This window comes from Haliotis rufescens, unplaced genomic scaffold, assembly GCF_023055435.1.
Source record: "Haliotis rufescens isolate VD_foot unplaced genomic scaffold, xgHalRufe1.0.p SCAF_66, whole genome shotgun sequence".
NCBI classification, from domain to species: Eukaryota; Metazoa; Mollusca; class Gastropoda; order Lepetellida; family Haliotidae; genus Haliotis; species Haliotis rufescens.
The window spans coordinates 1,806,464-1,819,366 of record NW_025964357.1 but is presented as its reverse complement, the minus strand read 5'-3'; positions in this window follow the sequence as shown (position 1 = coordinate 1,819,366).

The window sequence follows — 12,903 nt, the reverse complement described above, 5'->3', positions numbered from 1 at the left end:
ATTTGTCTGCCCAGTTTTGTATTTTGTTTAGGGATTTTTGTAGTAAGTCCTGAGATGTTAAGATACTTTTGGAGCGGATCCATAGGGCTCCGTCATCCGCAAATTTTGAGGTGTTTATTTTGGGGGATAAGCCATCAAATAGGTCGTTTATCATTATGTTAAAAAGTGTGGGGCTAAGAATGCTGCCTTGAGGGGTGCCGTTTTCCAGGGGACACTGCTCTGACAAGGCCTGGTCTATACCCACTGTAATTTTGCGGTTTTGGAGGAAGCTTTGGATGTAGTTTACGATTTGACCTTTAAGTCCTATTTTTTTAAGTTTTTGGATTAATCCGTTATGCCATACCATATCAAAGGCTTTAGAGAAGTCCAGAAAGATGCCTGTTGTGTATTGTTTGTTTAGTTGACCGGTTTTAATATCCTGTTCGAGACGAGCGAGGTTATCTAGGGTGGAGCGGCCAGGAGTGAAACCGCTTTGATCTGAGTTTATTATGTTATTTTGAGATAGATAGTGTTGAAGTCTATTTTTGGCCATGGATTCCATTACTTTGCAAAGGTTGGAAGTAAGAGAGATTGGTCTATAAGAGTTAGCTTGGTTGGTTGGTTTACCGGGTTTGGGAATAGGTATGATTAGCGCCTCTTTCCAGGGGGTTGGTACATGGCCTTTTATGTAGATTAGGTTATATAGTTTGAGTAGTGTCTGGAGTAATTTAGGGGGGAGTTTTTTTAATATTTGGTAGGAGGTTATGTCTAGTCCTGGGGCTGTTCCCTTTTTCCTATTTTGGAGTACATAATTGAGTTCTTCTATTGTGTACGGCTGATTTATTTCTAGGGCGTCATTATTTGGGTCTTGGCTAGGTTTGGTTTCTGTTTTAAGTTTTAGTTGGAATTTGTCACTGAAATTGTTATTACTGCTTGTGGCCGAAAAGTGGTTTGCTAGGTTGTCTGCTTTTTCGCTAGGGGTTGTTGAGTTATTTATGTTAGGTGTCTTTTGGTGACGTTTTAGGCCTCTAACGGCGTGGATTTTACGCCAGACCGTTCTGGCGTCTGTACGGTTGTTTAATCCCTCACAGAATTTTTTCCAGTCTCTAGTTTTTGCTATTTTAACTAGGTTTTGTACCTGGTGGTTTAGTTGGTGAGCTACTGGTATGTGGTTATGGTCGCGTTTGGCTTTGTTGAAGGCTGTTTTACGTTTTTGTCTAGTTAGTTCTATTTCCTCGTTCCACCAGGGTACAGAGGGCCTACCCGATTTATTGGGTTTTTTAAAGGGGATTGCGCTTTTGGCTGCGTTTATTATGAAGTCCGTTAGGTTTTGGCAATATATTTCTGGGTCACTATTTTCTAGTTCTACTAGGTTAGCTTGGTTGCATATGTCTTGGAATTTATCCCAGTTAGCCTGGTTGTAGTTAAATTTAGGTTCTGAACTTTCGGATTGATTTGGGACGTTAGTGTTTCCTATGGTTATGTTTATGGGGAAGTGATCACTTCCTAGGGGGGCGTCGTGAACTTCCCATTGGGTACTTTGAGCTAAGTCTGCTGTACATATGGTTAGGTCGATAGCCGACATGTTTTTATTGTTTTTGTCGTATCTGGTAGGTTGGTTGTTATTTAGTAGTACTAAATTATTTGTTTCTATCCATTCTGATATTAGTTTGCCGTGATTATCTAGTTTATCTCCCGTGCCCCAGGAAGGGTGGTGGGCGTTGAAGTCTCCTAGAAAGATGGTAGATTTGTTGCCTATCTTTGTGAGTATGTTTAGATCCTCCGGTTGGATTTTCTGTTGTTGCCAGTGGTAGATGTTTATGATGTTTATTTTTTGGTTTTTAAGGGTGATTTGGATACCATTGGCTTCTAGGTTTGGGGTGTTTATTTTGATTTCCTCGTAGCTTATGTCTTCTCTAATTAGTATTAGTAGGCCACCTGATGCTCTTATTATTTTGGTTTTAGGTCGATCATGTCTGACTATGTTGTAGTTTGGTAGGTGAAATTTGGATTTATTGGAGAATTTAGTTTCCTGGATGCACGCTATGTGTGGTCCTTGTTTTAGTTTAAATCTAGCTTTTAATTCGTGGCTGTGGGAGTTAAGCCCGGCCGCATTCCACTGAAAGATATTTAGGCCTGTCATTATGTGGGCTTTTAGTGTTTGGAGATTACGATTTTGGTTTGGTTTTTGGTTTATAGTCCTGCGATTGCTAGGTTGTAACTATCGTAGAATTCTTGGTAGGTTTGGGTAGTTAGATTTAGTCTATGTGCTACCTGGTGTAGGTTAGTGGCTTTAAGGTCTGGTTTGATTTCTTTAAGCATGTATACTAGTAGGAGTGTGAAGCTATTTAGTTTGGTGGTTAAAGTTTCGGGTTCAGGTTGAGTTTGGGGTTTGCGTTTGCGATTTTTCAGGGTTTTGGGGGCTGAAAATGTTTTATCATTTATGTTTTGATCAGTTGTGGTTTGGGAGTCATCTAGGTTAATTAGATTGGTTTCCTCACTATCCATGGGAGTTGTGTGGGTGTTTGGTTGTGTTGGAGTAGGTGTACTGGGTATTTCAATGGGTTTAGTAATGTTTAGTTTTTCGTGTGTTGCTTGCTCGTGTGTGGTTGTTGTTGCCCTGGTGGCTGTAGATTGTATGGTGTTGGGGTGAGATATGGTAGGTTTAGTGAGTTTTGGTTTAGGTGCGGGTGTGGATGCGGCGACTGGTTTGGGTGTGGCGAATGTTGGCGGGTAGTGTTGGGTTTGGGTGTTTGTGGCTGATGCTTGTGGTGTTGGCATGAGGACGCCGTCGTACGGGCTCTGTAGGTGTGGTTGGTTGTTTGGTTGTGGTGTGGGTAGTAGGGGTGTTCTTGGATGCTGTGTCAGTTTTCGTGTTTGTAGTTTGGCCGAGTCGATGTTTATGTGTCGGTTGGCCTGTTGATAGCTAAGTTTATCTATCACTGAACGTTCGCGCGAGCAGCACTTGTCAGGCATGACCTGATTACCACTGTGTGTCACTACGCTATTTACACCCATGAATAATATACCTACTGTTATCATTATGCACTATTATTGTACAGGTTGATGCATTCCATGTTACCTTGTGATTATATTTGTTCGCTGTTTGGATTCATGATGTATTTTGAGTGATAAGAACAGTGTTTGTCAGGGACTATTTCTTGTATACACTCTTGCATCGTGGCTATTTTTAGACAGTAAGTAGACATTTGATCTAGATAAACAATGACCTAATACACTGGTTATTGAAGATTTTCCGATAACTTTCTTGCTCTAAAATGTTTCAAAGTATATTTCACTTTGGATATTAATGATAATTACACTTGATCGCTATGAATAACTAATTTGATCTGTTTGACATTTCTGAGGTTACGGTGACCTGTCAATTATGTTTACGCTTGGCATAGTGACTGTTTATTACTTGGATGTCCGTTTTCACATCAAAATCATTGATTCATGATAAAGTTTTTTTCTGCAGTCTAATCTAGATTTGCAATATTCAGACACATAGAGGACAACATATACGTTCCCACATTTCTTGCATTTGTACCTGCCATATGATAGTCGTTCTGTGTTATGACATTTCATTGCCGACAGTTCAAGGCAATATTGACAATCTGTTTGTCCGTTTCTCTGTTAATATTTGCCAAGTATTTTAATGAATCGTGTTACTGTCCGAATTATTAAAGGACATATTGGACAACATAAATACTTGGAATGAGGGCATATTTTCTCCTATAGGCCTGTATTTGTCAATGGTCTTAGCGTACGTTTGACGTCTGTCAAACTGTCCTCCCAGTCGCTTGGTCTGAATCTATCCTTGTCCTAAATATCATTGTATCAGATATTAGCACAAATTCTGTTTGTTCAACATGTTCGATCTACTCGGACACTTTGTACAGTATAAGGACAATACCAATTGATAAAAGAAACTGATTGTTTTGTAAATTTCACTTGTAACGGAGATGACCACCAACCAAGATGGCGGCCACTGACACTACGTTGGTGTAAAGATATTGTCCATTTAATTATAACAGATTGTCTCCATGTCCTTATTATTTCTACTGTGTCCTAATTGTATTCGGACAAAAAGGACAAAACAAGGACATTTTGTAATCACTTACTTGTGTTGGAAATGACATTACCTATGCCATACTTGTGATATGAAAGCCATCCAACTTGTGTTCTGATTGGCTAAGAAAGGTCACATGACCTGTTAACTGTGCCTATAAATACGATCACGGGTCAAGGTCTAGGAAACTTCTACTTATCATTCACTTCCACTAGGTACATATTTTGATACCTTTTTCGACCAAATTTAGAAGAAATCTCTTGACATTTTATTACTTAAAATAACATTTTCTCAAAACAATAAAGCTAATATAACTTAATATTATTACTTCTTTAGAGACTAAGCCCTGCTAATTAAATCTAATAGACTTAATAGTAGTTGATCAAAACTGGGGGTATTTATTGGCATCATTTTTCATCAAATTGTTAATAATTTGTGTCCACATTGTTGACATTTAAAACCAAAATTAAACATTAAGTTTGTAAACGCCATTACAAACTTGGACTGCCAAACTTCATCTTTGCTTGTGTTATTTGTGCTTTCACTAGCACCCTAAGGGTGTTACAATTTTGGTGTCAGAAGTGGGATACTAATTTTCTTAAATAGTATCCAGTGGTCTGAATCCACGGGTTGGTCGATTCCTGAGACGATGGCAGAGTCACCAGACCCAGATGTCCTATTCAAAACTATTGATGCTCTGGGGGAATCTCTTAGTGTAGATGATGACCAGATGTCCCAAATCTCCAGTGTCAGCCATGGCTCGAGTCTTAGATCTGTATCTAATGATAGGATACCTATGCGGCAGGGAACTCCGCATCCTGTGGCACAACATTGTCGCTCCGAGGGTGATGTGCTTCTTGGGTGTCCCAATTCATCTCCAAGGAGAGGACATAGGAACAATAACATAATAGCTGATGGTACAACTTACGTTCATAGCCATGGACAAATGTTGTCCCCCAGTTGAGGGACTGATGCCAGACTCATCTGAGTTATCCCATGTAGATGTTCCTGACGATTACTTACTTCTCCCTAGACCCAATCACCCACGGCTAAGACCTATGACTAAAGCAAACACGCAACACATTAAACCAAAGGCAGGTCTGAACTTTCATCCTGACTCATATGATGGTCATGGTTATTGGGAGGAATACCTGTGTCACTTTGAGGCATGTGCTGAGCTTGGCAGGTGGGAAGACCAGGACAAGGTTTTGGCCCTTGCAGCTAGTTTAAGGGGTCCAGCACGTACCTTCTACATAGGTCTGTCTCCAGATGAGAGGAGAAACTATACTTACCTAGTTAGGAAAATTGGTGATAGGTTTGGTAGCTCACGTCAACAAAGTCGTTGGCTCTCCCGGTTAGAGATGAGGCAAAGACGACCTAATCAGTCAATTTCTACTTTGGGCAATGATTTGAGACAGATGGCACAACGGGCTTATTCTAATCTTGATTTAAGGGCTCAGGAAGCCTAAGCTCTAAACCAACTATATAAGGCAATTGAGATGAAATGTAGATGCATGGACCGTGACTGTCGTTCTGTCTCTGAAGCTGTTGATGTCATTGAACGCTATAAGGCTATTATGGATGACATGAGGGAGAAAAAGAAGCCATCTGTGCGTTATGTTAGTCCAGCATCAGCTGAATCACCAGCTGATAAAGGTCAATCCCATGGTCTTGAGATGTATCTCAAGGACATTGCCTCTAGTATATCCAGTCCTGAACACAAGGAGTATGAGTCAGCCAGGTCCAATAGAGAACAAAACACTGTACCTACACCGACTGCTAGAAATTACACCGCTCAGGCTCAGAGACCTGCACGGCGTTGCCTTGTCTGCAACGAAAATGGGCATCTGCTCCAGAACTGTCCCATTTACAATCAGATGTGCCAAATCTTAAGGCAATCTCAGTTAATGTATGCCCAAACGCGGAGGACACAAACTATGCCTCAGATGCCAATGATGCCACCTGCAACTCTGGGATCCAGTATCCACAACAGAGTCAAAGGCAGGCAAACTCTAAGGGACAGGGAAACTTCAATCTGTCAAGGTAGAGGGCCGAACCTTGACAGGGGAACTAAGGCTTAGTAACAAAGCCATTCCTAGAATAGGACAAGTTGGCAAACCTATCCATAAATATGATAATGGTTTCTATGTAACTGGCATCTTAGACACAGTGGAGGTGAGCTTTCTGGTTGATTCTGGTTCCACAGTGACTATTTTGTCTAAAGCAAAGTATGATACACTGGCTTGTAAGCCAGAACTAGCACCATGGACGTCAGATATCCAGGGTGTCAATGGTTCTACACTAGATGTTTCTGGGAAAGCACTTGTTCCTAATGACTTAGGGGATACAACCTATCTTCATGAGGTTGTGGTGTGTGACGTAACTCCTGAAGGGATCATTGGTCAAGACTTTCTTACCAAATACATTAGTAGCATTGACTACAAGAACATGATGCTAAAACAAACCAAGGTTCACAACTGGTCTGTGGAGCTGGAGGGGAAGCTATACTCTCTTGTAGGGTACAAGTTAAAGAGGCGGTCACACTTCCACCTCACTCTGGGTCATTGGTTCCCGTTGTACTTCCTCTTGGTCTACACATGGCTAAAAATGGCATCATCGAGGCATCCGAGGACCTGTATGAAAAACAAAGCATATGTTTAACCAGGGGTATTATTGATACAAAAGCTCCCAGTATTGCTGTTAATGTAGTTAACATGGGGGAGAAGGAGGTCATCATACACCCAAAAATGAACTTAGGAGTATGTGAAGCTGTACTGCCAGAGACAAAGGAACCTACCTCAAGGGCACCTATTACTCCATTTGTTTATGAAATTCAGCAACAGTATCCATCTGCTGTTCCTGATCACTTGAAGGAATTGTGGGAAAGAAGCTCTATACACCTTTCTCCCACAGAATCAGATTCCTTATCACGGTTACTTATCAAGTACCAAGATGTCTTTTCAAAGTCTCCTGATGACCTGGGGCGGACTGGCAAGAGGGAAGCTGAAAAAGTTGAAGTTCACAAGATGTTGGAACATGGAGTTATTGAACCTTCAAAAAGTCCTTGGGCAAGCCCCATAGTGTTAGTGAGGAAGGATGATGACTGCTGGAGATTTTGCATTGACTACAGGCGCCTGAATGAAGTCACGTTAAAAGATGCATATCCTTTACCAAGGACAGATGAGTGTCTTGATGCACTGGCCGGTTCAACATGGTTTTATTGCATGGATCTGAACTCTGGCCTCTGGCAACTGGGTGTTGAGGAAAGTGATAAACCATAGACTGCGTTTGCCACCAGCATTGGTCTGTATCAGTTTACAGTAATGCCTTTTGGTCTCGTAAATGCTCCATCAACATTTCAAAGATTGATTGAAAATGTCTTTGTTGGCCTGCAGTGGGTTGAATGCCTAATATACATGGATGATGTGATCGTTCCTGGAAACAGTGTTCCCCAGTGCCTTCAGAATTTAGAACATGTTTTCCAGAGGTTGTTACAAGCTGGTTTGAAACTGAAACCTTCCAAGTGTTCATTCTTCCAGAAAAGAATAAAATTCTCGGGCCATATTGTATCTGCTCAGGGAGTAGAAACAGATCCCAAAAAGACTGAGGCGGTAAAAGACTGGCCAGCACCTACTCGAGTCAAAGAGGTGAGAAGCTTCTTGAGGCTGTGTTCCTACTATCGGAGGTTTGTGAAAGGGTTTGCTGACATTGCCAGACCGCTTCATAGGTTGACTGACAAGAAAGCACAGTTCAAGTGGACTGACGAGTGTCAAAGCGCCTTTGAAACTCTTAAGCTTGCTTTGATTTCATCTCCCATACTGTCATACCCCATCCTTGGCAAGAAGTTCATTCTGGACACAGATGCTAGTGACAATGCAATGGGGGCAGTACTGTCTCAGGAACAAGATGGGTCAGAAAAGGTTATTGCCTATATGAGCAAAGCAATGAACAGTCATGAGATGTCTTATTGCATCACAAGGAAAGAGCTTCTTGCAGTTGTTAGAGCACTAAAACACTTTCACACATACCTGTATGGACAAGAAGTACTGCTTAGGACTGACAATGCTGCAGTTTCATGGATGAAGAACCTCAAGAATCCAACTGGACAGGTGGCAGGATTGCTTCAAGAGCTGGGAAATTATAACCTGTTGGTCACCCATCGCCCAGGCAGACAGCATGGGAATGCTGATGCCCTCTCAAGATCACCATCTGCCACATGCACAAGGCAGAGTTCTAATCAGAGTCCAAATGATGTTGATGATGATGATGCTGAGCCAGCGCAAGGTAGCATCAAATTTGTTGCTGACAATGCTTCCACAGAGACAAGCAACCATGTCTCACGGGCTATTACAAGACAAAAGTCTACAGAGGGTGGATGCCTCACCAAAGCTGGTCTTCGTCTGCTCGATGGATGGCAGATAACACAACTAAGACAAGAGCAGTTACAGGACAAAAACATAGGTATTCTTCTTACTGCTAAAGAGGATGGCTTGCAAAAACCAGAATGGGATACGATATCCCATCTTACCTCTCCTCTGAAAGTTCTGCAACTAATAGTACCTGAATGAAAAAGGGATGACGTCTTGAGATGTTGTCATGATGTTCCTTCCTCTGGGCATTTGGGCTCTGAAAAGACTTTGGGGAAAGTCTGACAATCATTTTATTGGCCAGCAATGAAAGATGATATATCCACATACTGTTATGTTTGTGACCGGTGCTCTGCCAGAAAATCTCCTACCCTCCAGAGGTCTCCACTGGGTTCATACCAGGTTGGTGAACCAATGGAACGCATAGCAACTGACATAGTAGGACCTCTACCCAAATCTCGGAATGGTAACAGATTCATTTTGGTAATGGTTGACCATTTTACAAAGTGGGTAGAAGCTGCTGCATTACCGGACCAAGAGGCAAAGACTGTTGCCAAAGCCTTTATTGACACCTTTATTAGTTGTTTTGGTGTACCACTGCAACTGCACTCTGACCAAGGGTCAAATTTTGAGTCTGCTATTTTCAAGGAAATGTGAGACTTGTTCCACATTGATAAGACTAGAACAACAAGTTTGCATCCACAGTCTAATGGTTGTGTGGAGCGGTTTAACCACACCCTAAAACAGATGCTGACCACGTATGCAGAATCCGACCAACGGTCATGGGACGAATTCCTACCTCAAGTCCTGATGGCTTACTAAGCTTCAGAGCATTCAACAACTGGTAAGACCCCAAACATGATGGTCTTAGGCAGAGAGACTACTCTTCCAGTCCAAGCTCTGATAGTACGCCCCAAAGATAAGGATCAGGAGCATGAGACCCCCCGACACCTACATCAGTCATCTGAAGCATAAGCTAGTCGACATCCACAACATTAGCAGAGAATGCATGAAGAAGAGAACAACTCACCAGACGCGTCACTATGACCTCAGAGCGAAGAAGCGTGTTCTCACCACTGGACAACCTGTTTGGCTTCTAAATCCAGTTAGGAAGGTTGGCATCTGCAGCAAACTTACTTCACCCTGGAAAGGTCCATATGTTATCCTCAGGAAGTTAGATGATCTCACTTACCTGGTGAAGAAGTCACAACATCAGATGGCTAAGGCAATCCACATTGACAGACTACTTCTCTACCTGGGAAGAAATGTGCCTAGGTGGATCAGCAGACACAAACCAAGAGACTAGGCTCATGATGTTATGAGATTCTGCCGACTGTTGCTGTTAATGTTAGTTCAATAATCATTATTTGTCATGTGACCAAATTCTTGTTGTTCCTCGTTGTTACATATCTGGAGATGTAACATTGGCCACAAGATGAGGAGGCTATGTCATGTTCACGTGTTCCTGACTGAGACGATGATGTTATCCTGGACTGTACTGGAGAAGCAACTTTTTCTCTTGTTCATCTTTTTGAACATTATGGCTTAATGGCGAGTGCAACTCACTGGGACAAATATACCCTTTTACCCAAATATGTGAGAGGGCACCTACCAGGTTATATACATATCTGGAAGTAAAAATCGATATTATATTTGAAGCTTCTTCAGGGAACAGATTTTTGTTGTTGTCAGGGATAATGTTAGGAACAAACAGATGGTGTTGGAACTATGGAACTTAAAGTGGGCAAATTGAACATACTTCACAGGGCTCATCTCCATGAACATTACATGTGATGACTGTATCAACCATGGTCAACTGGTAATATTTTCCAATTTCTTTTGCAGTAATTGGGAAGTTCACATGTTAGTTATGTGATACCGCCTGTGCCTCCAGGAGGGAGCTAAAGAATCATGTCGCGCATGACGACCATGGTGCATTGCGGGTTTTATGCGTTTGATGTGACGACGGAAGAATGTTTCGTCGATCTTGTGATCTTAAGCTTCATGTTCAGGCTGAACATCATGATGAAGGAATCGAGGCAGCCCTACTCACAGAGGCCACAGGGTTTTAGTTTGCCTTACAGCCCAAGAACTACATGCGTATAGTAGATTATACACCAGCTACAGCTCCATCAGCTATCAAAGCAAGGGAGCTTGTTCTACAGTGACAGGATGGTAATGAAGATGAGCACATGCACTGCACGAGGAGGGACTGGGAGATTGGTTGGGACCTCTCCTCTCCGGATGAAGATGTTTTGTCCATCGAGGTCGCACCGGAAGATCTTTCAATAGATGAAGACATCCGCAGGAACCCTAGTGTAGAGGCTAACGATCCGGAGTCCCCAAACATGGAACGCCCAAAATATACCCTCCAGGCTCTACTTGTGGGAAAGGTCTATATAACCATGGATTACCAAGTCAGCAGAAGCCCGATCAGTTGGGTTCAGCTGGACTTGGATCTTACCATATTACAGGACACATCAGTGGGAGAGGTCCTGGCAAGGAACCTTTTTCACTTGGTTGGTAAAGAAGAAGCCCCTCCACGACCGTCAAAGCCTGGGATTCCAGTAGCTCTGATGCGGCTTGTGAAGATCTTGGAAGGTTGTAGCCAGGAGATAAAGTTTGGAATTCGACAAACCATCGTTAGACGGGCTTTCTCCTGGACGTCTAACAACACTATTACACCACATCCCACGAAGCGCCATGCCCAGAGAGAGAGGAGTGCCACAGGTTCAAAGAACTCATGCACAGTGTCTTCATCAGCATCTTCAACACCGTCTTCATCAGCATCTCCATCAGCACCTTCATCAGCACCTTCATCAGCACCTTCATCAGATATTCGACCATCAGCATCCTCTGAACCTAAGATTACCATTGCAAGAACATCACCAACTACGATGAAGAAGGCACAAGATCTTCTGAAGACGGGAGCTATGCCGCAAATCCCATCAGCCAGGCGGGAATGGACCAGACGTGGGAATCCCCTTCACCTGGAAGCAAGACTTCAATCCTTTGGCCACCGAAGGGATGGACGTCCATGACGCCAGTCAAGAAGTTACTTAACTGGGAGTATGCCGTCATGAGATTCGAAGAAGAATTACAGGGGTGCCCACCTACCATAGGCAGACAGGACCTGTTGGATAGATACAACTTTCTTGGACTACCTGGAACTAGCGATGCTAAAGTGGAGTTAACAGAACTACATAAGATGAGACTGTACCAATACAAGTTTCTCGTGATGGTAGCACATGGTGACCAGGAGACAGACCTGCCCCCCACAGCGGCCAAACAAGTTGACATGATGGTTTCTCTAGCCACCCTAAGGGATACTGACCTCGACCCTCTTGTGCAGTAGCTAAATGATGTTCCACTCCGCCTTGATGTTTAAGTAAAGGATTTATCCAAATGCAGGAGTATTTAAGATTAAGAGTATTTAAGAGTATTTAGTGGGATGGGGGAAGTGTTATAGAAGTCCAATATAAACGGTAATTGTAATCAGAGTTCATTTAGTAAACCTTGTCCATCATTAGTGTCACCTATTTTCGTTATAACACGATCTATCTGCAAATGTCCATTCACAATTTTCATATTAAAGCAAATGATAGGATTATAGTATGATAGATAATTACCTGGAAATGAACTTCATCTATCTGAATCAACTTTGTGGGTCATGTTAACTGTTGATAGCTAAGTTTATCTATCACTGAACGTTCGCGCGAGCAGCACTTGTCAGGCATGACCTGATTACCACTGTGTGTCACTACGCTATTTACATCCATGAATAATATACCTACTGTTATCATTATGCACTATTATTGTACAGGTTGATGCATTCCATGTTACCTTGTGATTATATTTGTTCACTGTTTGGATTCATGATGTATTTTGAGTGATAAGAACAGTGTTTGTCAGGGACTATTTCTTGTATACACTCTTGCATCGTGGCTATTTTTAGACAGTAAGTTGACATTTGATCTAGATAAACAATGACCTAATACACTGGTTATTGAAGATTTTCCGATAACTTTCTTGCTCTAAAATGTTTTAAAGTATATTTCACTTTGGATATTAATGATAATTATCATCCAAAACTGGCTCCCACGGGAGATATCGCTTGGATTAGATCAAGAGATATCTACATTGTAGATATCGCTGCAATGAAATAACATCACAATGCCTTGCAGACCATTGTGACGTCACCGGTTACCATGACGTCACAATCAAATGACATCACTAATGGCTCTGCTACTGAAGCTGTAAGCAGTACTTTTTACACTGAAAACACTGCTAATTACTGTCTACAAATTGAAAAAGTTGGAGGAATGATGTTGGATGATAAATAAAATCTCACCCTCGTGTCTTTTGATATCAAATATATCAACACTCGTTGATAAAAGTGGCAAAAATTCTCGGCAAGCCTCGGAATTTTCCCACTTTTATCAACTCGTGTTGATATATTTGATATCAAAAGACACTCGGGTGAGA